The sequence below is a fragment of the Macaca fascicularis genome, chromosome 11, assembly GCF_037993035.2.
Source record: "Macaca fascicularis isolate 582-1 chromosome 11, T2T-MFA8v1.1".
Lineage (NCBI taxonomy): Eukaryota > Metazoa > Chordata > Mammalia > Primates > Cercopithecidae > Macaca > Macaca fascicularis.
Window position 1 is genome coordinate 138,658,603 of NC_088385.1, and position 26,246 is coordinate 138,684,848.

General features: G+C 52.1%; 1 long non-coding RNA gene across 1 annotated transcript in view; it reads right to left on the reverse strand.

Annotated features, from left to right (window-relative positions):
* Positions 1-8,736, reverse strand: part of LOC102138744 (uncharacterized) — a 32,675-nt gene extending 23,939 nt beyond the window's left edge. Inside the window, exon 1 of the long non-coding RNA XR_010579673.2 lies at positions 8,688-8,736. This is a non-coding gene — a long non-coding RNA (uncharacterized lncRNA). The remainder of the gene's footprint in view (positions 1-8,687) is intronic.
* Positions 8,737-26,246: the final 17,510 nt, after the last annotated feature.

Consider the following 26,246-nt stretch of genomic DNA (forward strand, 5'->3'; position numbering starts at 1 on the left):
CAAGGATCGATATTAGTATCTTTAAAACAAAATTAGGAATGCCTTTGTTCTCCAGATTTCAGAATATCTGCACACTCCCAAGTCTGGGTCTGTTTAGTAAACATTAATTTGTTCCCTTAACTGTAAATATCTAGAAAGCCAGGAATGCCTAACTTTCTGGAAACGCATCCCAGTAAGTCCTAGCCTCATTTTCCAGCCCTCACTCAAGATGGAGTCGCTCTGGTTCAAACGCCTCTGACACTGGGGTAGAACAGACTGCCTCGTGAGACAAAACACATGCGTACAGGATCAAGGTGATTACACATAATGAATCATGCGAGTTGGATAGAGAAAAAAGGGTGATGCTACCAGACAGAACAAAGTGACCACAGGGAGTGGTGGAGACTGCAGTAAGTCAGAGTGCAGCACTGCCCCTGAGCTCCAGCCCATCATCCTGAAAGTCGGAGGGCACGTGTCCTCTCCAGAGTGCGGCACTGCCCCTCAGCTCCAGCCCATCATCCTGATGTGGCCCAGGGGCAGCTTACTGCCCCGTTATTCAAATGAACCTATAAATCTAGCTTTGCAGTGAAATCTCTCAAATGTTAATGTTAGCAATGAATAAAATCTGGGTTGGCCGAATAACAAAGACCCATGGATTAGATGTAGCCTGTGGGTCACAGTGTGACTCCGCCGTGCATTTTCAGCCAGAGGGCTCAGTCCCCATGAGGAGAGCTTCTTGGAACTCCCCAGCGGGTTGTTCTAGTTTGGGGGAAGGGGTGGGCGTGGCTTTGGGGCAACGTGTGCTTGCTGCCTATTGGCTGGGGGTGCAACCACAGGAGCATGGGAAATGATCGTCCTGCTGACTGAGTCTCTTCCAGGTGGGGCCACAGGAGCAGCTGGCAGGATCAGATGGAGCCATCAGTCATCGGGTATGCAAAAAACCTGAAAGGTATCTGAAAAGGCCAATCTTACATTCTACAATAGTAATGTTATCTGCAGGAGTAATTGGGGAGTTCCATGTCTTGTGACCTCTGGAATAATGGCTGGCAATGGTTTATGTCTACACCTGAGAACAATTCAGCCTGCTCTATCCTCCCAGCCAGGTGGTCTCTCATTAGCTTTACAAAGGCAGTTGAGTTTGGGGGAAAGGCTTATTATCATTTAAACTATAAACTAAATGTTTCCCAAAATTCGCTTGGCTTAAGCGGAGGAATAATTGAAGGCTAAAGGCAAGAGGGGGGTTGACTAGATCAGATCCCCCGCACTGCCACAATTTTCTCACTGATATAATTTTTGCAAAGCGATTTCATTCTTATCCCCCCAGGGGACTCGCTGCCTCAGTGCAATCAGAGTGAGTCTGGGGCAGACAGAATATTCCTGTATGGAGCCATTCTTCAAGAAAAAGAATACATGGTCAAGGTGTAGACCTGGAATCCCAAAACTCCAACCTCACTTTGTGAGAAGCCAAGAGGAACCACCACATGTCACCCATTGTGTTACCAGAAAGGGGTCCCAATCTAGACCCCAAGAGAGGTTCTGGATCTCTTGCAAGAAAGGATTCGAGGTAAACCCGTAAAGTGAGAGCAAGTTTATGAAGAAAGTAAAGGAATAGAAAGAATGGCTACTCCATAGGCAGAGTAGCCCTGAGGGCTGCTGGTTGACTATTTTTAGGGTTATTTCTTGATTATATGCTAAACAAGGGGTGAATTACTCCTGAGCTTTCTGGGAAAGGGGTGGGCAATTCCTGAAAGGTTCCTCCGCCTTTTCAGACGATACAGGGTAACCTCCTGATATTGCCATGGCATTTGCAAACTGTCAGGGCGCTGGTGGGAGTGTCTTTTAGTAGCAAATGCATTATAATTAGTGTATAACAAGCAGTGAGAACGACCAGAGGTCACTTTGGTCGCCATCTTGGATTTGGCAGGTTTTGACTGGCTTCTTTACTGCAACCTGTTTTATTAGCAAGGTCTTTGTGACCTGTAACTTGTGCCGACCTTCTATCCCATCCGTGACTTAGAATGCCTAACCTCCTGGCAATGCAGCCCAGCAGGACTCAGCCCTATTTCACCCAGCCCCTGCTCAAGATGGAGTCACTCTGGTTCAAACACCTCTGACAATTGGTTCCACAGATGAGACTGCACCAGTGCCCTCTGGCTGGCAGGAGGTGCCCAGCCTGACCCTGTCCAAGCAAAGGGCTTTGAGGTACAAGTGTGTGAAGCACAGAGTTAAGTGAATCTCCCAGGAATGACAGAGCCATTCTCCAGCAGAACCCAGCCCCGTGAGCCTTGATGAGGATCCTGAACTAAACAGAGCGGGAACCTAGTTTATCAACTCCTCAGGTTTTCCAGGAATTCCTAAGCCCAAACACGGCCAGGGCTGGGAGGGAGATCTGGTGACAAATGAGGCTAAAATTCTGCTCTGTCCACCTGCAGCTGAACCTGGGGAGGACCGGACGCCTGGCTGTGAGGAGACTCAGCCTCTGGCTGTACTTGTAGCCCCTCCAAATCCTCACCTCGGGTCCGGGGGAAGGCAGAAGGGAGGCAGGGCACGCAAAAGGTGTACTTGTAGCCCCTCCAAATCCTCACCTCGGGTCGGGGGAAGGCAGAAGGGAGGCAGGCCACGCAAAAGGTGTACTTGTAGCCCCTCCAAATCCTCACCTCGGGTCCGGGGGAAGGCAGCAGGGAGGCAGGCCACGCAAAAGGTGTACTTGTAGCCCCTCCAAATCCTCACCTCGGGTCCGGGGGGAAGGCAGAAGGAGGCAGGCCACGCAAAAGGTGTACTTGTAGCCCCTCCAAATCCTCACCTTGGGTCGGGGGGAGGCAGCAGGGAGGCAGGCCACGCAAAAGGTGTACTTGTAGCCCCTCCAAATCCTCACCTCGGGTCGGAGGGAGGCAGCAGGGAGGCAGGCCACGCAAAAGGTGTACTTGTAGCCCCTCCAAATCCTCACCTCGGGTCCGGGGGAAGGCAGAAGGGAGGCAGGCCACGCAAAAAGTTCTGCACGGCCATGTTCCCGTGTTCCGCCCGCCGTCCCTGTCCTCCTCGCCCTCCCCTCAGGACCAGACCCTCTCCGCAATCAGGGAGGGCCTGTCAGCTTGGGGCTGCCCCTCCTCCATTTGACGTTGGCATTTCAGTGGTCGGTTTTGCTCTTTTTCGCTTCCTGTTTACAGAAGCTCTTCCCACCTACCTCTTCTGTCAGCAACATGGAGCCTTCCGGGAAATCTCCAAGAGGCCTCTGTGAAAACGTCTCACTTGGACGTTCATGTTTTTCTTCCTCCCAGATGTGCATCTGTATCATCCTGAAGGCTTCTCTTGCTACATCTGGGGAGGGGGACAGGCAGTGGCAGCACCGGGCCCAGGGCCCGTCAGGGAGGTGACACCAGGGTGGACAGGCCCGAGAGCCTGCAGGGTGGCCACGGCCCTGATGGGCAGGAGTGCCCTGGTGTCCATACAGGCTGGAACAGGCCATAGCCGGGGCTGTGACCACTGCGGTCCCTGTCCTCAGCTGTAGGACTGTCACCGCCCTCCAGGGTGTCCCAGATAGCAGGGACAGCTGTACCCAGCCCACACTCCCTGCCCATCAAACACCGCGCCCAGCACAGGGTGGACGTTCCGTGAGTCTCTCTTAAGTGAATGAATCCACAGCGTTAATGAATAACTGTTCTGCTTTGTACTACTTCAAAGGGATGCCAACTCAGCGGGCTGAACTGAGATGAAGTCACTGTAGGTGGTGACAGACGCCATAGCAGGGACAAGACAGCAGTGGCCTCAGGCTGGAGGCTGACACCCCCCACCAGCTCCACCTACTATGGTGGCTGTCGGCTCCAAAGCACAGGGTTGGTCTCTCAAGTTCAGACCTCTAGACCTCTGTGTCTGACCCTGGGCTCCAGGAGCCCAGAGCTCCCCAGGCAAGGTCCCCAGAGCACCCATTCCTGAAGCGTGGTCAGACACAGGCCAACGCTCGGTCAACATGTAGTATTCTCGCTTATGTTTAGCAGCTGTTCCTACAGCAAAAAACCCAGACCTGCTGATCCTCAGGTCTACAACAACAATGCCCACATCCTGCACCAAAACTCAGCCTCGGCCAGAGCTCTGGTGCAGCGGTTCTCAGAGTGTGGCATCAACCAGCAGTGTCAGCATCACCCGGGAACCTGCTGCCTCACACTGCTGGGTCAGCGGTTCCCAACTCTGCTGCAGGTTAGACTCACCCGGGAAGAGTTTTAAATCCCTGCGGCGCAGGCCCCATCTGATACCAGTTATAGCCCATGTCTGTGTGGGAAGCAGATGTCAGTAACTGGAAAAGGCCCCGGGGTGGTCAGGGCAGTCTGGGAGCTACTGATCGTGGCGCAGAGGCCCTGCAGGTGATTCTGATGCCGCTGCTGTGTGGGCAGCACCACCTGTGCCTTCAGCCGCAGGCCTCCCACCTGCAGATGGCAGCTCAGCCCTCGCTTACCAAGGCGTGGGCAGATGATGAGCGTGCCAGGCTGCGGGCAAGCAGAGAGGGGGCCCAGCCAACTCCTGCAGGAGCCGAGTGAGGCCAGCCAAGGCAGCCGTTCTGGAGCCAGCAGCGCTGCACTCAAGGACTGGATAGCCTGGAGGGTTTTTTCTCAGCCTCTGTGATTCACAGCCGACTGAATCACTCCTGGGGTTACAGGAATCCCACTCCCTCTGTGGGAAGGACAATCCCTGGCTGTCTGAGGTTGGGGTAGGGGGAGGCCTAGACTCCGCAGCCTGCACCTCCCCTTTTAGTGGGGCTCATTTTCCCCCGCAGGCCCTGGCATCCTCCCTGGGACCCAGCGCATGCAGGAGGCAGGGCCTCAGCCTGACCCGGGGGGCTGCGGCATCGTCCTGGCCCCCATCAAGAGTGGGACAGCTGTTGCCGGATACCTGTGGCAGCGCCCCTGGAGGGGCTCTGCGTGCTCTCAGGCTCAGAGACAAAGCAGAGGGGCCGAGGCCGGTGGAGCTGCCTGTGTGGAACGCTGGCTCGGGCCTTGGCAGTGAGTTCAGATTTCCTTAGGGCCGGACTTCCCTCTCCACGGGCACCATGGCTGTCACGGGAAAGGTGGGCACTATGTGGCCAGGGAGACAGAAGTGTCCCTTTCCAGGTTCATGAACTCCCCAGGAGAGGGGAGAGGGCAGTCACAGGGGAGCCCGCCAGCATCCCTGAGGATGTGGGAGGACTTTGAGGACACTGGGCTCCTGGCCCCTTGGGAGAACAGCCACAGTCTCTGGTTCTCTTTCCTGGCTTTTGTCAAACCATCTCAGCTTGGGTCCTGAAGTAAGCCCATGAGGTGGGCATCATGTACGGCCAAGAGGACCTTGAAGACCTGGATCTCCCACAAGCAGGAGTATCCGAAGCTCCTTCCTGTAGCCTGGTGATTCCTGCACAGCAGTCTCAATGGCACTAGGCAGGCTGCGAGCGGTCCCAACAGGAACCCACCCCAGGACGCCTGGTCCTCCACCCGCTGTGCTTTACCACGGCTGACCCGCCCACAGAGCAGAGCGGGCAGTGACAATCTAGGAGATGCTGCTGGACCTCGTGACCGCGAGTCAGTGCCAGCAGCTACAGGGCAGTTTCACAGTTAACCACAGCCTTTCCCCAGGCGGGCAGGGGCAAAGCCAGGGACCTTAGAGCCCTGGGGTTGAGAGGAGCAAGCCCCATAAATAGCTCCATCAAAGGACATAAGATGGGTCGTCTCTGACCCCATCTGGTTCGATTTTCCAGAACCTTCTGAGGAATCGGCAAAGCTAGCAATGGTGGCCACATTACATTGTCCGTCTGGTGGGTGCATCATGCCCTGCCCTGCTTGACAGTAAGGTCAGAGATTGACGTGCGATGAATGAGGCAAACACAGGGGTCGGGGGGTGGGGGCACCGTGGGCTCCTTCTGCTCATGCAGAGGGCAACTGGAAATTAAGAGCAGGAAGGTCACATTTTCCCACAGGGAGCCGCGCAGGTCACAATGCCCTAATCAGCCAGGGGAACAGAGCCCTGGGTGGCCTCATCTCAGCATGGGGGTGAGAACCCCTCAAGGGAGCCAGAGGAAACTAGCAGGTGGCTCCTCGGCTCCTGCACAGGTAAGTCTACCCTGGACACCAGGCCGGTGAGTGACCATGACAACACGCCAACCTCGAGATCCAGCAATCTGTGTCTACACAGAGAAAGGATCCCACATGTGCAGGAGGAGGGGCACAGCGTGATTCCGGAGCGAGCTGGAGACAGGACAGGTGGAGATACCAGCATGTGCGCCGGGAGGGGTTTGATCAGGACACCTGATGCACCTGGCTGCATCCAGACGACCTCGTGTCAGGGAAAAAACAAGCTGCAGGGCTTAGAGGAAAGATTAATAAAGACCCCAACATGCTCAAGGTTGTGCATGAATTTGAAATGTACATAAATGGACAAGAAAGTCACACAGCACTCACCACAGTCACTGCCTCTTAGAGCAGAGAGGCCACGGGGTTTCCGGCATCCTCTACAATGTCTTACTTGTTGCAATTTTTAATGTGAACATAAATATTAATAATTTGAAATTATGAACAATAGGTGCATGCTTTTGCTGTAACATCCCTTTCAGTTTCTCTGTTATTAAAATGCCTTTAAAAAGAGAACTCAACATGCTACTTTGCTTTTACCAAAACCAACCTGTGCTTTTCATCCATAAATTGTTTCTCCAAAGTTGGATGGCTAGTTCAAAAAGAATTTGCTCCCAAATCTTCCAAGTTTACAAATAAGTAAATAAAAACAGATCTGTAGCCCACTGAGTTAATCAGGGCAATCCCAACAAAGCCCCAGGGTCACTTACTCACTTTGCAAATGGCCAGATGGATGCCTTCCTAAAGGTCACAGCCGGGTAGAACGTTCTGTGGACATAATGGGGCATGTGCCGGGCACTGCAGGGCTCAGCTCTGTGTTCCCCAGGCTTCGTGGGACAGAGATGAAGCAGGCTGGGGCCCCCACCACAGCACCCCCAGTCAGCATCTTGCAATCTCCTGGGCCTCTGGGGACAGGGGAGTAGAAAGGCCCTCTCTGATGGGGGCAGCACTAGCAGGGGAGGCACAGCCCGGGTGGATGCTGCTCTGAAGCAGCAGGAGGGGGAAGCTGGGGGAGTGAGTCCAGGCACAGGAGGATGCCCAGGTGCTGGGGAGCCCTAACCACACACACGGTGATGGGCTGTCAGGCGGGGTGTGAACTGGAGGCCCCAGATGTGTTGTTTGCCTGTGTGGTGCTGTAAATGTTAAGAAATTTCATGTAAAACTCACAAGATCTACAACACTGGGCCTGTATCTGCATGGACCAAGCCCAGGGAAAGGCGGGTGTGGGCAGGGCTGGAGCTGAGCAGCCGCTGAGGGTCCAACAGCCTCCCCATCCCTCCACCCCCTGGTCTCTCCTGCTCACTGACAGCACCCTCCCTGGCCCCAGGGGAGCTGTTTTCAACCCCGCTCAGACCATGAGAGCCACGCACAGAGCGGTCACGTCCAGAAGGACCTTCTCCTGACCCACTCTAGCCCCGACTGTCCTGGAGGCATGTGTAGGTACAACACAGTCACCCAGGAGGCATCAGGGTCAAAGACACCATGAGCCTCCTGGAAATTCAGGTTTTCTCTGTCTGTTCATCGTCGATCTGGGATGCCGGTCTGGTGGCAGACCCACCCTCCAGTGTGATCTGAACTCTAAACTGTGTCCCTCCTCCAAGGTCCCCAAGTCCCTGTCTCCTCTGTGAAACCTCAGGAGTCCGGTTTGAGAAGAAAGGGGCCCGCAGACACCTGATTCTCACGCTCGGTTTATGCGCAGGTGCCAGCCTGCAAGCCGGAGAGGCACACAGAGAGGAAACTGCGTTGCTGTTTTAAAACACAAAGGAAAGAAAGAACTCTGAAATTGCGTGGGGATCTGGAGTTAGGGCAACTTGCCTCGAAACTGAACAGAAAGTGTTTTCGCATCACCCCCTCGCCCCAGGTAGCACCCAGTCATGCGGTGCTCAGTGGAAAGCTCGGCACACGAAGCCAGGCCGGGACCCACAGCCCAGGTTCTGCATTTGGCATTTAGCACCTGCGATGTCTCCGAGAACCCTGCAGAGACGGAGCCCACAGAGGAGGGTAGAGTGTGGACCGGAAGCCACCAGAAGCCGGACGAGGCGGCTGAGTTCAGCGCTGTCAGCCAGAGGCTGGGGAGGGAGCACCCTGATGCCCGCATCCCCGGTGAGCCTTGAACCCGACATCTGAGCCTCCACCTCTCCTTCCTAAACAAGCAGGACCTGCCAGTGCACGTACAAGTTGCCTTCTATGGAACAGCAACGCTGAGGTCACTGGTGCTGAGGCCATGGGGCTCGTAGAGGTGTTCTGTCCGTAGGGGAGAAGCCCTGAGCGTCTGGGAGCCACGAGGAGGAATCTCCAGAGACAAACGTGAGACTTAACCACAGAGGCCCCGCCCCATTATCATAACTCTGCTCCACTCGCAAGACCCCGCCCCACTCAAGGCCCCTCCCCACTCACATGACCCCACCCCACTTACAGCACCCCACCTGTCACATGGCTCCTCATCTACATGACCCCGCCCCACTCACATGGCCCCGCCCCACCCACACGGCCCCACTCCTCTCGAGGGGCTCCACACCCTCTTACATGGCCCTGCCCCTGATGGTGAGACCCACAGCCCCTTCTCAGGCCCATAACCCCAGAACTTTTCTCCACCATCCTGGATGGCAGACTCACCCTTGATTCTCCAGGCCATCCCCTGCAAAGGCTCCACGGCCATATGGGCAAGTCACGAGAGACCAGCCGACCTATAAGAATGCTGCCTGTGGTCACATGTGCTCCACACTCCAATCAGCTAAGGCTGTGGGTGGGGCCAGGAAGGTTCTGCCCAGGACAGTGCTGTGGGTGGAGCCTTGTGGTGACGGACACGCCCTCGTCTCCCTGGCAACCAGCTTTCCTCCCACCTCGGCTCACTGCGCACCTGGCTCTCCTCTCAGCTGGATGATGCAGCAGCTTCCACCCCTGTCCCCCGCACCGAGTCCCCGCAGAGCAGCAGGTCAACTGCCAAAGCGTGGCTCAGACCGCCTCTCCCTGCAGAAAGCCCAGGGGCTCCCAGCCTCCGACTACAAACCAAACTCCTACTCACTACCCACCCACAAAGCCTGCGCCCCCTCTTCCTCCTGAGCTGCGGACACACGACCCCCCCATTTCAGAAAAGAAAAACGGTGTCGCTGCCCTTCGTCTCTGTCTGTATAAGCGGACTCAGCACCAGGGGGTATTCGCGGGGGCTGCGGAGCTGCCTGGAGACCCCTGCCCAGCCACAGAAGGCTCTGGAAGGAGGCGGTCTCTGCTGAGGGCCTGGTTTTGCGGTCACCCCCTAGAATGCTGGAGTCTTGCCTCCTACAGGTCGCGAGCCCATGGTCATCCCACTCGGGTGTGACAGGTCCCCCAACGCTAAGCAGAGACGTGGCCCAAAAGGGCTCCAAGGATGCAGGGGGTGCCCAGGGAGGCTCATCCCAGAGGGAGCATTTTGTCTCTGGGACAGGATGTTCATGCTCAGAACAGACCTGCACACGAACAGGCCTTTGCTTGTGGCTTCATCTCTGTGGGAATAGAAACCTCCACATCGGATCGTCGTGGATGAGTGACGCTCTGAATTGTCTGCAAATCTGTACACAGCAGGAGGTCCATGATTGCCCTGCATAAGAATTCCAGCAATTAAACTGCAAAGGCAACCTTCATGCATTAATATGTATGGTAAAAATTCACAATAACAGTTTAGAAAGTATTTGGCAACTGTCAACCCACTTAAAATATTTTCACATTATTGCCTTTGCAGGGCACAATGCTGAGTACAAAATGTGATACTAGAAGCACTTCTGGGATAGCAGAGTAAAGGCTTCCAAAGTTCTCTCCCTCCATAAAAGCAATCAGAATACTGGAATAAATGTCAAAAGGCCTGTTTCAGAGCTTCGAAAACTAGCTAAAGGCTTGCAATAATCTGAACAGCATGTATTCAAAATAATAATAATGGCCAGGCCTGGTGGCTCATGCCTGTAATTCCAGAACTTTGGGAGGCCAAGGGGAAAGGATCACTTGAGTACAGGAGTTCTAGACCAGCATGAGCAACATAGCAAGACCCCATCTCTACCAAAATAAATAAATACATGTTTTTAATTAGCCAGGCATGGTGGCACACACCTGTGGTCCCACCTACTTGGGAGGCTGAGGTAGGAGGATTGCTTGAGCCCAGGAGGTCGAGGCTGCAGTGAGCTGTGATTGTGCTATGACATTCCAGCCTGGGCAATAGGGTGAATGCGTTTCTCAAAATAATAACAATGGCTGAATCTTGGTAAGAAAAGCAAATTGTGTGGCGTTTTAATTTGCCCAATTTCAGTCCTCTTCTTTCAGCCCCACAGTAGTCCTAAAAAACAAGGAGTGGCTGTAAAAAACCAGCAGGCTGGCAGCCCCTGGAGGAACACAGAGGACTGGAACTCTCCACAAGGCCCATTTCCAGTGAATCGCAATCATCTGACCACGCTGACAGCTTCCCGAAGAGCTGCGCTCTCACTGAAGAACTGCTTTATCCTCGCTACTTGACCTCATCAGAGCTTATTCTGTGCACCAGCCCTACCTATCCTAGGATATTTGTCCTAAAAAATCAGTGGGGATTGTTTATTACCGTAGTTGCCTGAAGCAGCAATACAAGTTGAAGCTGAGAAGAGGCTGGCCCAAAAAAATTAAAAGGAAGTACTGTGGAATGACATGTTCTTATAAAGCTTTGAAAAGCTCTGATATATTCCTGAGAACTTAGAAGGCCAGGTGCACATGCAGGGAGGGCTGTGTGTCTGCTGGGAGAGAACTAAGAGGGCCCCTGCTCACCTGGGCTGACTGGGAAGCTCCCTGCCAGCGTGGGCACCAGCTAAGGCAGAGCTGTAAGCCATCTGCCAGGATGGTGAAGGCATTCCCCAACACACACCCACACAGCCCTCAGCAAAGTCTGAGAAAATCCTCATTTCAAGGAATTTGAGGAAATCTCTGTTCAGTCATTATCTGACCACTAAGCTCACCAGGTACATTTCTGTGTCTTCACAAAACAAGAAAGCAGACTGTACAGAATTAGTCCAGGGAAGTCTAAAGCAAGAAAACAATGACAGCAATAAACAGCTCAAGAAACAAACACTGGCGGGGTGGGAACTGATGTCCAGAAAAAGACTGTATTCATTACATATATAATTTATTTTTTGAAACAAAGTCTGTCTCACTCTGTCACCAGGCTGGAGTGCAGTGTCACGATCTTGGCCCACTGCAACCTCTGCCTCCCAGGTTTAAGCGATTCTCCTGCCTCAGCCTCCTCAGTAGCTGTGATTACAGGCATGCACCACCATGCCCAGTGAATTTTTGTATTTGTAATAGAGACAGGGTTTCACCATGTTGGCCAGGCTGCTCTTGAACTCCTGACCTCAAGTAATCTGCTTGCCTCAGCCTCCCAAAGTGCTGGGACTACAGGCGTGAGCCACTGTGCCCAGCCTTGCAATTTATATAATTTTAAATGTCCAATTTTGAAGAAAACAAAATGAGACATGCAAAGGAAATATGGCATGTACACACACATGCATGCAAACACACACACACACACAAAACAGTCAATAGAAATTGTCCTGTGGAAGCTCAGTTGAAGTTTCTAGACAATTTTAAGTCAGCTGTTACAAATATGTTCCAAAAACTAAAAGAAACCACGTCTACAGAATTAAAAAAAGTATAAGCGCAATGTCTCCCTAAATATATCCACAAACATAAATTATTTTTTTCAGATCAAAGTAGAAATTATGGAGTTAAAAAGTACTAGAATAAAAAATTCACTAGAGGGGCTCAATGGCAAACTTGCACTGGCAGAAGAAAAATTCTGTAGACTTGAGGATGGCTCCATTGAGATTATGGAGTCTGAGAATCAGAAAAAAGAAGAAGAATGAATACAGATGAGCATGGCCTCAGAAACTTGTGGGACACCATCAAGCACATCAAATGCACAAAATGGCAGCCTCTGCCAGAAAGGAGAGAAAGGAGTAAAAGAATGTTGGAAGAAATAATGGCTAAAAACCCCAAATTTGATGAAAAACATTAAACTACACATCTACAAAGCTCAGTAAACTATGACTAGAATAAACTAAAGTATCTGTGCCTGCACATACCATAGTCAAGTTGTCAAAAGGCAAAGAAGGAATCTTTAAAGCATCAAGGTAGTGACTCATCATGTAAAATGAATCCTCAAAAAGACTACCAGGCAATTTCTCACCTGACACCACAGAGGCCAAAGGCAGTGGGAAAATATCCTCTAATGCTGGAAGTCAAAGCAGTCAACCAAGAATTGTACATCCAACAAAACTATCTTTAAAAAACAAAGGAGAAATAAACAAAAACTAAGGTAATACATTGGTACCACCTTTCTTCTATTAACTCACTTAATAAGCAATTGCATAAAGTTGTAGGTAATTGTATTTTGGGGTCTATAACATATTTAAATGCAATATCATCACAAAGAGGCAGATGAGAACAAAGCAGAACAAGATTAAGGAAACAACAGCAAATGGTGATATAATCCACAGAAACAAAGAAAGTGAACCAGAAAGAATAAAAGAAATGAAGAGCAAAATGGAGGAATATTTTTTGTCTAGACTGGCTAGACAAAAAAAATGAGGAAAGGAAAAGACAGAAGACTCTCCTTTCACAAAATCTTTTTTGTTGTTGTTGTTTGTTTTTTGTTTTTTGTTTTGTTTTTTGTTTTTGTTTTTTTGTTTTGGTTTGGTTTGGTTTTTTTGACAGAGTCTCTCTCTCTCTCTCTCTTTCTGTTGCCCAGGCTGGAGTGCAGTGGTGCAATCTCGCCTCACTGCAACCTCCACCTCCCGGATTCAAGCAATTATCCTGCCTCAGCCTCTCATGTAGCTGGGATTACAGGCGCTTACCACCACGCCTGGCTAATTTTTGTATTTTTAGTAGAGATAGGGTTTCACCATGTTGGCCAGGCTGGTCTCGAACTCCTGACCTCAGGCGATCCGCCCACCTCGGGATCCCAAAGTGCTGGGATTACAGGCGTGAGGCACCGCGCCCGGCCAAAAAGTCCTGGTAAGCATGAACAAAGGCGGAAGACTCACACTTCCCTTTGTGGAAACTAACCACACAGTTGCAGTAATAAAACCGTGTGCTATTGCCGTAAGGACAGACACACAGATCTGTGGACGAGAACTGAGAGACCAAAAACAAACCCTAGTATCTACGGTCAGTCGGTTTTCAACAAGAGTACCAATACAATTAAATGGAGAAAGAATTGTCTGTTCAAAAAGTCATATTGAAACAACTCGACATCTAGATGCAGAAAAACGAATTTGGACGCCTACCTCCCATTATACATAACACTATAGCTCAAAATTCATTAGACCTAAATGTAACAGCTAAAACTATAAAAGTGTTAGAAGAAAACACAGGAGGAATCCTTGTGATACAAATTCTGGATTGTGATTCTGGTGGTCACAGGATCTACACATGTGATTAAAATGCACAGAAATGAGTGCATATAAAGCCAGAAATCTGAAGAAGGTGGTGGACTCCATCAGTGTAAACCTCCTGGATGTGATGTACTGCAGTCATATATGATGTTACCCTTGGAGGAAACGGGGAAGTGTATTGGGGATCTCGCTGTATTATTTCTGACAACTGCGTGTAAATATTCAATTATCTTAAAATAAGTCTCAATTCACACACAATATATCATACCATTATATAATGTAATTCTTAATATCATCTTTATCTAATTTTCACATCTTCACTTTGATACATTGTGCTCCCCTTATCCTGCCGATAAACTACCTTTCTGCTCAGGAGAACCGGAGTCAGCATCTGTTGCTGACATCCAGACACCTCTAGCACCCCCTCACAGGCTGCTAGAAGCCTCCACTGAGATCATGTGTGTGAGCCCCTTGATGGTTCCTAACAATGGCAATAGTTAACCTTTTCCAAGCACCTGCGCTGCGCCTGGTCCTGCTGTTTTACCTGAGTGAAGTTATTCAATTGCTTAGCCCTTGCCAGCTGCGCACTCTTGCCCCACTTTACAAATGAAGGCACGAAGCCACATGGTGGTTGGAGGACTCGCGGCAAGTGACAGAGCTGTGAAGTGGCCAATTCAGGACTCAGGTCAAGACCTCCTGGTTCCAGAGCCCCACCCTGACCCACATGTCACTCAGCACAGGTGAGTGACACCTGACCTTTATCTGTCTCTTCATGCCGTGGGGATGGAATTTTCCCAGAATGGCCGCTGGCTCCCCCGGCCTGGTACATCATGGACTTGTAGTGCATGGCCCTGCCCTCAGATGCCTGTGACGTCAGAGATGGAGGATGGGCCTGCTGGGTCCCCCGGCTCTGTCGGCTCCAGGAGCCTCGGGGTCGGGGGGACGATCCACAGGAACCCACGTGCCTCCCAGAACGTGGAAGGCCATGGCCCCAGAGCATCCAAATTCCATCTAACGGCATTTTTCAGGAGTAAAGAAAGAGGCAGAACAGAAAATCCATACAGCTGCTGTGCCCAGAATGAACGTGTTTTCATCGGAAGAGCAATCCCTCCTAATCTCAGGGCTGAAGTCGGGCAACAAAATCAATATCTGAAAACACCTACGAAAGTGTTAGAGCTTTTCAATTTGGCTTCTGGGCCATTGCTAGCTGAAATTTCATCCAGCACATAGAGTTTGAGGGCTTTTTTCCCCTTTGTTCTTTTTGTCATTAAATTAGCCAAAGCGTTAAGTCCATAGGACCCAATCTATCAGTGTTTATTTTCTTTATTCAGCCAAAACTGACCTCTACTCAATTTACATTTATAAGATACACAAAGAAATTAATAAGATGGGAAAGAACCCATTGCTAATGCGAGAATGTCTCTGCATGTAAACAGAAGCACATTCCCCTGCGGCTTCCAGCCGGAGGGTTTAAGGAGTAAAGTATTAGACGGCTAACGGCTGCCTTTCTCTAAGCCATGTCAACAAGAGGCGGCCTCCAGAGACACGCGTGCTACAGAAGTGTCTGTCAATAGCAGTTAGATAACAAATCTTGGCCTAAATATTTACCCAACAGCCTCAGCCACATGGTCCTTCTTCACACTGGAAAAGTCACATCACCAATACTGAGAGTGGCCAAGCCCATCCTACCGCAAGCCTTCCCTCCCCGCCCCGTCTGGTGGGTAAGATGAACATTCTGTCATTCCTAATAGAATATCTGAGATTCTGGTCTGTCTAATGTTGGGCCAGAGGCAGACAAAAAAACCCAAATGCCCGGAGTTGACCGTTCGAGCCCCACGCATGAGACACAAGCAGGCGTCATCAAACCCAGCAACACGGTTTTCCGGAAGACAGCGGGCTGCGGTGTGCAGTCACTCAGCCCCACTCGGCCCCAGCGCCTGTCCAGGGCTCCACCTCCGTGGGAGACTGAAAGCAGCACCGGGTCCTGGTGCTGTAACGGGCTCCCCTGTGGTCACCCTCACGTGGCCAGAGGTGCAGACACTCGGCACTGGGTGTACCGAGGTGGCCAAGCCGTGGCTACTGTCTGGAGAGCTTTGTCACATGGGAGAGTTGGCAAATGGAGTTACTGATCTTTAGACGTGATACAAACAGCCTGGGAGAATGAGCTTACTCGTCAGCCATAACGGGCTCAGAGGGGAAGAACCTTGGGAACAGCAAAGGGGCAGCCAAGGACACGAAGGTCATGACAGCCAGGAAGGTCCGTGAGCCTCTGCGAGGCGGGTGGGCAGGCTGGGCACCAGGCATCCCTGCTGGCTGTTTTCTGTGCACGCTGGCCTGGCCCCCAGCTGACTGCTGTTCCTGGTTCTCTAATTAAAGGACCAAGCTCCTGGACGTGATCCCGAGTCACTGCTCTTTGCACGGGGAGAGGGGATCCTGAAGGGCAGCCTCATCGGTGCCTATCCTAGCAGCATCAAAGAACTCCCAACTGAAGGAGCCGTGGCGCCGCGGGTGGGACGTGGGACGGTGGTTTGTTACACGCATGCCCCCTGCCCTCCCCGTGGGCTCTCCGAGGGCTCCCACGGAAATGGGACCTGTAGCCCCACCCCCAGGAGGGTGTCTGGTGGATAGCAGACCTTCAATCACTATTGAGCAAGATTTGTGGATAAAGAATAAACAAAATGTCGATGGTCAGTAAAAGCTTATTGAAAAATACACTACTTTCTTACACAAATGGACACCATGGTATATGTTTTATCTACTCTTTGTGTCTGTCTTCTCTTCTTTCTTAAACATTTTATTTAGAAGCAATTATCTTTTTTGTTCCTCTCTTTCTCCATTACTGCCTTCTTTTGTCTTCAATGGTTTTTTGTTTGTTTAGTGTACCATTTTCATTCTGCTGTTTATTTTACCATGTTTTTGTGACCTGCTTACTGGTTGTCCCTGGAGCTTCCCAGGTGAGATGTGTGAGTGTCCCAACAAGGGAAGGTTTCCACCTGTGTTATCAAACCACCTGGGGCAGGAACTGAGGGTCTGTGGGGACATCCACTTACCGCCATATTTGGAAACATGAGAGACAAACCTCTCCCTCATTTACTGATAAAAACAAACACACACTCGGTCTCTCACACACACTAACAGCCGAGGAATCACACCTTTAAACACGGCTGGCCTCCTCCCCGCACCCTGACCCCCTCACTCCCATCGCAGACTCCAGCCTGGTCTCAAAAGGGACCCAGAGCCTGAGATCTGTACAAGGGAAGCTTCCAACCCAGGACAGATCCACATCAAGAAACAGTGACAGGCAAGGGCCCGTCTCTGACGCCTCCTCCCACAGGACAGGGGTGACCAAGGGCCCGTCTCTGACGCCTCCTCCCACAGGACAGGGGTGACCAAGGCCCGTCTCTGACGCCTCCTCCCACAGGACAGGGGTGACCAAGGCCCGTCTCTGACGCCTCCTCCCACAGGACAGGGGTGACCAAGGCCCGTCTCTGACGCCTCCTCCCACAGGACAGGGGTGACCAAGGCCCGTCTCTGACGCCTCCTCCCACAGGACAGGGGTGACCAAGGCCCGTCTCTGACGCCTCCTCCCACAGGACAGGGGTGACCAAGGGCCCGTCTCTGACGCCTCCTCCCACAGGACAGGGGTGACCACCTCTGGCTCCAGAGGGAGCTGGGCTCTGGCACCGCACACCAGCCTCGGTCAGCGGCTGCGGCACACGGAGCCAAGAGTCCACATGGAGCACGTCTGAACGGCCCCGCCCCAAAGCTGCCCCTGCGGCCCTCATGACAGCTGCCTGTCAACTGTGGATGACAAATGACAAGTCTGTTATTGCAGCACCTGAGCCTTCTCCATGACTGTTTTTCAGACAAGGTTCACTCTGGTTCAGAAATCAAACCAGGCACGACCAACACCAACAGGTATGCTTTCTCTTGGATCGATCACGTCCCAAGCCATGCTGTCATGCTGTTTTCTCTCACCTCTACTGAGCCACCCACCTGGTGCAGAAAAAAATCAAAACCCCGACACCACTGTCTAACCATAAAGCAGATCGCAGGACAGCATCTGTCCTGTTCTGAACCCGAGGAAAATCTGTCGAGAAAGGACTTCTGAGAGTGGACAAGGGGGTGGACGAGGCTGGGAGAACAGAGATGACTTCCAGTCTAGACCTTCTGTCCTGCCCCGCAGGCCTGCCCACCGCGCACCAGCTGGAGATGAGAAGGAGGAACGCTCAGGCCACTGTGCTTACAAGGGCCAGCTGAACACTCGAGGACTAACTGGTTCTCCGAGAAAACCCTCTCTCCTTTTGTTTCTAATGCAAGAGACAAATGCAAGAAACATTAGGATTTTCTTCATTCATTCAAGCACCACCAATTTCTTTTCTACAGAAAACTACAGGGTCCTCGTGTTTTGACTGTCTCTCCCCATTAGAAGATGGATTTTTTTAAGGGTGAGGTCCGTTACACTACTGACGCACCATGGGCCGGGCAGCAAGTCTCCTCCGTTCTCAGACAGAAAGCCATGCTTCCTTTTCCTGCATCCACAGATGACGTCATCACCAGGCAGTCTATGCACGAGGTGTGGCCGCAGATGCACTCAAGGCACAGGTAGCATTTGATGCCTGTAACCAGGGTCCAACTGAGTCCCCAGGAAACCATCTCTAACAAGAGTACAGTTGGCAAATAAAAGACACTGGCAGCCTAAAGGGGGTACACTGAGCACTCCATGTAATGTAGTCCAGTGATACTCAGTTTATTTTTTATTTTATTGTTATTTTAATTTGGGATTCAACGTCTTTAGCAGGTCATGCACATGCCCTTGCCACCCTCCCTATTGTGCTCACCTGTCTCTCTTTCCCCTAATTTATGTTTCCTCCCTGGCCCCTGGAGACATCTGAATCTTCACCCGTTTTAGATATGCACAAACAGATACATATACGTAAAGAACTGGAAAAGACTCAGAACTGGCAAAGGCTCAGGAAGTCCAACTCAGAAAGCACAATCAGGAGAAAAAAAATAGAACTGAAGGCCCATGTACGAGCTTGATAACTACCCTCTATCCATTTCTCCATCTACCAGTCATCCATCCATCACCTATCCACCTGTTTGTCCATCCACCCACTCATCTATCCACCTGTCCATCCATCCATCCATCCACCCACCCACCCATCCATTTATTCATCCACTCACGCATCCACCCACCCATCTATCCATCTGTCCACCCATCTATCCATCTGTCCATCCATCTATCCATCCACCCATCCATTCATCCATTCATCCATCCACCCATCCATCCACCCACCTACTCATCCAAACATCCATCTATCCATTCATCCATCTATCCATCCACCTATCCATCCTCCATTAATCTATTAATTCATCCATCCATTCATCCACCATCTATCCATTAATCTACCCATCCATCTACCCATCCATTCACCCATCCACCCACGCATTCATGCATCCACCCATCCATCCACCCATCCATCCATCCATTCATCCACCCACCCATCCAACCATCCATCCATCCATCCATCTACCCATCCATCCATCCATCTACCCATCCATCCATCCATCCACTCACCCATCCATCTATCCATCCATCTGTCCATTCTTCAGTTACTGAGTCACTGCTATGTCCCAGCAGCATTCCAAACCCTGGTGATGCACCAGAAACAAGAGAGACAAACATCCACCCTCCTAGAGATATTCTTCTCATAGGAAGGCAGCCCCTGTGGAATTATGAAAATGACAGGTCAGTCAGACCTAGGAGGCAGGTTCCAGCTCAGCAGTGCATTAGCTCTGTGACCTTGGACTGAAGCTCAACGTCTCTGAACTTGATTTGCTGGTGTGGAAACAACAGGACCCACTTTGTAGGGTTGTGTTAAAATAAAATTGTCTCATCTGACTGTGGAGTGGATGATGCCACCTCAGCATATTAACTCAACTTCCTGCCCTTGCCTGCCCAAGGCTGTGTCCCTTCCTCCTCCAAGCCAGGTTCAGTATTCCTCCCACCCAGGTTCAGTATTGCTGCTGGAGGAAATGCAGCTGGCTGTGTCCCACCTCTGCCATTATACTGGGACTTTATTCTCTTGAGCTGGATTCTGTTTGTGCACATAGAGCTGACCACCAAGTAAGTAAGTGAAGGGGCAGCAGGTAACAGATTGCTATTGATTCCAAGAGGACCCGTGTCTAAAGTTCTCAAGAGGCCAGGCTGGATGTGGCATGGGCCCTCCTCCCCTTCCTCAGGACATAATCCCACCCCAGGTCATTGAAGGAGGCAGCCCCAGGGCATTTTGGGGGCCGTGGGTACCACACTGAGAGGCTGGGGCTCCTGACCATGGGTCCTGACGTTTCGAACCTCTTTATAATTACACCACTGACCTGCAGGATTTGGTCTGAGGCCTGCAATAGTTGGGGCTGAGGGAAGAACATCATGACACGGACAGCTCCGAGCTGTTTCACGAGGTTGAGTCTCACGGGGGTGTCCAGGTCCCAACAGCAAATGTTCCGTTACAGGATGGAAATGTTCCATAAAAGGCACTCTAGGAGGAGGGGACTTCAAGGCTCCGTCCACTCTACCCAGGTAACATGGGTGGATGGACTGAGTCTGCAAGAGCCCAGAAGACACATCCCATGAGCTCGGCCCAAGGGTCAAGCAGAAGAATGGTTGAGATGGGCCCTGAGCATCTAGGGCATGAGCAGGCAGCAAGATCGTTAGTGATTTTATATCCCACATCCCAAAGTTGTCCACCAAAGGAAGCAGCAGCAGCTCTTCATAAAAGCAATTAGCAGGAAGAGGGGAGCAGACCTAGATGGGAGGAACCTCAAGATCCTTGCCAGAGGGTGATGAGGTTGGCCATGGAATGAGAACTAAACTCCGGCATTTCTGCCCTAGTGCTTATGGGAACCACTAACCCCATGAGCTCTGATTGACAAGCAGCACGTCCAGGGTCAACCTCACTGGTAAGCACACTGCGCTCAACTGTGCGGGGGGTATGGTTCATATCCCTTCTGCCTAGGAGGTGCCCATGGCAGACAGGTGTAAGGATTCCAGAGACCAGCCCGTCTTCCCATTCCTTGGTGTGTCTACCTCCTGAGGGACAGGTGGGTAAGATGGAAGAGGGGCCAAAAAGGAGACATCTGCTGTTCTCCAGGCATGGGTGGGGGTCTGAGCTCAGAGCTGGTGGAGCAGGTGGGAGAGACGGATGCACTCTTGTTCTAATATTCGATCTTGGCACCGTGTCCATCTGGACTTTGTGGCCACCTGAGCCCTCCCCTCCACCCTGTCCATCTTGGAGGTCAGTCCCCTTCCAAGATCTCTGTGATCCAAAAGTATTCCTCAATCTGCTAGACTGCTCAGATGCATCCCATCCACGTCTACATGCCTCAGAAAGAAGTCTTCGCACAGGTTAGTGGCTGAGAAACAGATGCGGTGCAGGTCTGCAGACTCTGGCTGTCCTGGATCGAGCACGGCCAGCTCTGCAGTGAGCTCAACTCAGGTTACTCACACCCTGTTACCAAAGCATCATCTCTCCTCATTTCATCCCACACCTCAGTCGGACAGCACGGGTAATCCAGCTTCCATCAGTGTTCTTCTCCCTCCCTGGCATCCCGACCCTCGCCGTGCAGGGACTGTCCACGCACGGGAGCCCACATAGGGTTGAGTTGTGACCAGTTCCCCACCCCGGACAGTCTGGCTGGGCCCCTCTCCTCCTGGAGCCACAGCTGCATCCATGCCCCGCTTGCTTCCTGAGGCACATGCTTTGATTTTATTAGGAAACAAGTATCCCAGGTACAACCTGGGTGGGAGCCCAGAGGGCAGTCGCTCCAGCCAGTGTCATCCGGGGCCCCCACGGCCCTGGGTCAGAGTCTCGCCTCCACCCGTTCAGAAGCCTCACTGGCTGCCACCCTCGGGCCTTCTCTAAACTCTTCTCTCCCAGGGCCTCTTGCCCCTAGAACAGGTGGGTTACAAATCATTTAGGCCGGGCACGGTGGCTCACGCCTGTAATCCTAGCACTTTGGGAGGCCGAGGTGGGTGGATCATGAGGTCAGGAGATCGACATGGCCAACATGGTGAAACCCTGTCTCTACTAAAAATACAAAATACAAAAATTAGCCGGGCGCGGTGGCGGGTGCCTGTAGTCCCAGCTACTCGGGAGGCTGAGGCAGGAGAATCGTTGGAACCGGAGAGGCAGAGGCTGCAGTGAGCCAAGATCGCACCACTGCACTCCAGCCTGATGACAGAGCCAGACTCCGTCTCAAAAAATAAATAAATAAAAAATAATAATCATTTGGTCTGAATTCCTCCAAAGCCTTCTGCAGACTACACTCTCACATGCTATTCACACTCCATGTGAGAAGAAGGAGCTGAGAGAGGTGGCTTCAGAAAGACCCTCCCGGCCTTCCTATGTGGACTCCTCCCCGCACCAGGACTCCTGGGGGCTGGCTCTGGGCACCAGCCTTGATGAGGACGTTCTTACAGCAGTGAAGGGACGGGCAGTGGCCCCAGCACCAACCTTCCCAAGTGGTCCTCATTCCCAAGGCCATTTCTCAGGAGACGCAGCTTTCTACAGCCAGAAAAAAAAATCTTCCTTCTAGTTTATTAAACTGCTTTATAGGCTCTAACCTATGACCAAAGGAGTTTATGATCGATACAGGTAAATTACGAATCTGCCTCTCTCTCTCTTTCTCCCAATCTTCTTCTGTCTTTCTCTTAAATGGCCTTCAAATGGGAAAAATATTGTTTTAATAACACAAAGTCCACAACAGGCCTCCCTAATACATCTCCTTGAGAGAGGATTAGTAGGTAATCATACTCTCAACTAGAGGTACAGCCCCCGTGGGGGCAATACCAGCACCTCCCAGGGGGCATCATCATCTTACTTCTGCAATGTTTCCACTCCTATCAGAAGGCTGACAGGTTTCAGCTGCTGTGAAATGCTGATCCACATCCCTGCCTGGCTCTAGGGCTGTCCAGGTAAGATACACCTGTGGGATTCTCACACTTCCCAGAGCTCATGCCCCATGGAAGAGAGTCAGTTCCACCCGGGGTGGGGAGCAGGATTCTAGGAGCTGCCCACTCACGGCCAGAGCTGCCTGGGGAGGTGACAGTCAGCACGTCCCATCCCTGGCTTCCTTTGTTCCAGATCTGCCCCTTCCAGGTTCCATGTGAGTTCAGAGATGGAATAGTTGAGCCCAAACTCCCCAGGCCCTGATCTCAGAAAGATGCTTTTCTTACACCCACTGAACACACAAACACCTTCCCCTCCATTTCCCCTTTCTCTTTAAGGGGGATGTTTTAAATGTAACCCCAAACCATAAGACCCTGTGGGCCCCAAGATCAGACAAACGTCTCTAGGACCCGGAACGGAGAGGCAGAGGGAAGCCTCCTGGCCGGGACTCCGGTCTGGACAGGACCCGGAATGGAGAGACAGAGGGAAGCCTCCTGGCCTGGCCGGGACCCGGTCCGGACAGGACCCGGAACAGAGAGGCAGAGGGAAGCCTCCTGGCCAGGACTCTGGTCCGGACAGGCTGGGGGCTCCTCTGGGGAGTCGGCCCCTGAGGGTCATGAGACCTGTGGGCAGCTTCCGGAGTTGGCCCCCAAGGGCTACAGGAGCGCCGCCAGCCTGGGGCGAGCTGAGAACACAGAAGACACGCAACGCCACCTACAGCCATGAAAATGCTAAGTAACCTTCACAGGACACTGTGTCCCACCAAAATTTAAAATCTGATGCGGTGCTGTGATGCAGAGTGACCCTGACCCCTCGCGCTGCTGGTGTGGGTGTGGCCACTCTGGAGAGCGACACGGCAGACACCGGCCATCCTGATGCGTGGTCCTGTCTCCGGCCACGTGCCCAGGCGGGCACCCCGGAAACTCACGTGTACACTGAGACACACCGGCGGGATTACGGCAGCTTTGTTTATAGTAGCAAAAATAAAAATGAAGTGTTTGAAACTAGCCAAATACCTACCAGGAAGAAAACTACTAAATTAATGTAGAAAATACATATAATTAAACACTGCCCCTTTGAGGGAAATTTGTTTTTGAGACTTACCCGTGTGAGTGTATGAAGCTGTACTTTATTCATTTTAGCTGTTGTTATTGAGAGTTCAAACCAAAAAAGCAATTCTCTGCATGGTTTACAGACACACTCATGTACGGCAGAAGCGTAAGAATTTGCAAAGGAAAGACAGACACCAAATTCAAGGTAGGAGTTACATCTGGTTGAAAAAACTGAAGCAGAAGCGGAGAAGGCTTCAACTCTACCTGAACACTGCATCTCCTCAGAACACACCTCTGACACTGTCACGCTGTCACTGCTGACGGCTTCATCAGGGTACGCAAGTGTCTAAACACATCGAACTGCAGACGTTCAAAACAGGCAGGTTTGTGTCTATCAACCGTACCTGAAGAATGCTGTTAAAACTGCATCTGAAGGAAATGTGGCCAGATGTAAATGTGTGCTGGGGAAGGTAGTTGGTACGAGGCATCTGTTAGGATTCTCCCTGCTCCCTCCCAGAGGCCCCGCCCTGAAAGAGCTCAGGAGACCACAGCATCTCATCAGTCATGCCCATAAAGCAGGGAAAGGGGCTGCATGGTGGACGGCCACTGTCTGGCTGCTCAGCATCTCTGCACCCAGAGATTCCTCTCCCACTCCCCCCGGCTCCCCACTGAGCAGATTCCCCATCACTGGGTCTGAGCCAGTCGAGCCGCTCCCCTCCAGCTCCCGTGATGGTCGGGCAGTGGCATTATCAGGGTAGGTGAGATGCAGTGAGGCTCAGGCTGAGGAAGCGTGACAGGATCTTGTACCTCCTGCTCGGGACAAGGAAAGGGTGGCCGGGGTCCGCGGGGGCCACCTTGTTCTGACAGTGGGCGCAGTGCAGTGGATCCGAGCCAAGAGGGGGCTTCCAGACGCGCCACGTCAGCCCTGACCAACCCGTGCCTGCTGGGTTAGAGAACCCGTGAATCGCCTTTGTGTATCATGAAGCTTGGGTCAGATTTGCTGTCACCTGCCATCAATACTGTCCTGACTGATGCACACAGAAAGAGGAGAAAGCAGGGAGGACAAGGACTGGACGCCAACACCCTCACCAGGATCCCAAGGAAGAGAAGCCCGTGCCAGCCTTGGCAGAGGCAGGCGCCTGGTTGCCGACCTCCAGGAGAGCCCTGGAAGCTGCATTTAACTCCTCCGCGAAGGAAGCCAGAGCCCTCAGGGAGAACAGGAGAGCCCTGGAAGCTGCATTTGACTCCTCCGCGAAGGAAGCGAGAGCCCTCAGGGAGAACGGAGCTCTTGCCCCAGTTGGCAGCTGTGGCAGTTACAGAAGAAGAGCTCGCTTTGGGGACCAAGTTCAGGAACAGATGAGAAGACACAAGAAGGAACGGCAATGTGGCCACAAGGCCAGGGTGAAATGGCAGGAAGCCGGCAGGCCCCCACCCACAGCAGCCTCAGGACAGGGCCCTGAACGGGACGGGACTTGGTGCAGGGGGTCTCAGAGCACCTCCCTGCCACTGCAGCCCTGCTCCACCCCTCAGACATCAGAGCCCATCTGGATCCTGAACCAGCAGCCGTAAAGGAGGCTGGTGCTGCCAGAGGTGGAAAGTAAGCCCGTCTGGGGGGCAGCTCACAGGGCCCATTGTTCCTGGCCAGAGCTCTTTCCGATGTGCGGTGCACCAGCAACCCCCGCTCAGCTCTGCTCCTGCGAGCCCCTTCTCTCCGGGTCATTTGTCTCTCCTGGTCTGACAAACGAGGGTCCTGTGCAGAGCCCGGGAGCTGGAAGTTTTCAGATCAGAGCTCGCCCTGCACGGTTATGAAAGCCGTGATTTCTGAAGCACCAGGAGGAGGGGATCTCAACATAAACCATTTCATCCGAAAACTGAGAGGAATAAAAGAGCTTAGAAGGATCCTGTCTTAAAACAAGTTTGAGTTCTTGTAAATCCAAGCCTCAATTGTCCCCAAAAAGAAAATGTCCATTCCTCCTCCGAACAGTCACCTATTAGCTGAAAAATAGTAAGAGAACTCCAGGAAATCCAAACCCACAGCTATTACCAACACTGCCTGACTTGTTTACACAGATGATTTTCAACGGAAGTGGTCTGTTTAAACATAACTGCCCAAATCATATTCCAAACTGAATAATGTAAGAAAAAAAACGAAGTCTACAGTGTCTGGAGTTGACAGCAAACAAGGGGGACTGGGTGGATCCGGACACTGTTCGGAAGGCCCAGCACAGCCTGGCCCTGCTGGGGCACGGACCTGAGGGACCTGAGCACACCCAGGCTGTTCCTATTTACAGTTGGGGACTTTGGTCATGTAGTGGGTCACCAAAGGCCACAGGCGTGGGGAGCACTGTCCAGCGGGAACAGGCAGTGGTTCCTGCACAAACTCAGAGCATCGGCAGCCAACGGGTGATGTGAACACTTGGACAAGTGGGGCACCCCACTTTTCAGAGGGACAGGACAGACCTAGGGGCAGAGAAGCACCTCTCTGGGTCACGCCTGGGGCAGCAGTAGCCTCAAGTGACCAGACTCGAGTCCCGCTTCTCCAGGCTCTCGGCTCTGGGCTGAGCCCCGCGCTCACACCTCCCATGCTGTCCCCAACCTGGAGCAGGCATTGTCCACACTGACCCCAACACCCAGAGGGTTTCAGCCTACGCAGGTGGGGCACAGTGACTATGGTGTTCACAGACATAATCCAAGCAGACAGGCTCAGTGCCCATAGATACCAGGGGATAAACGAACGGTCAGATGGCAGGGCAGGAATACTAGCTCTGAGATGCAGGGGAATAGAGTAAA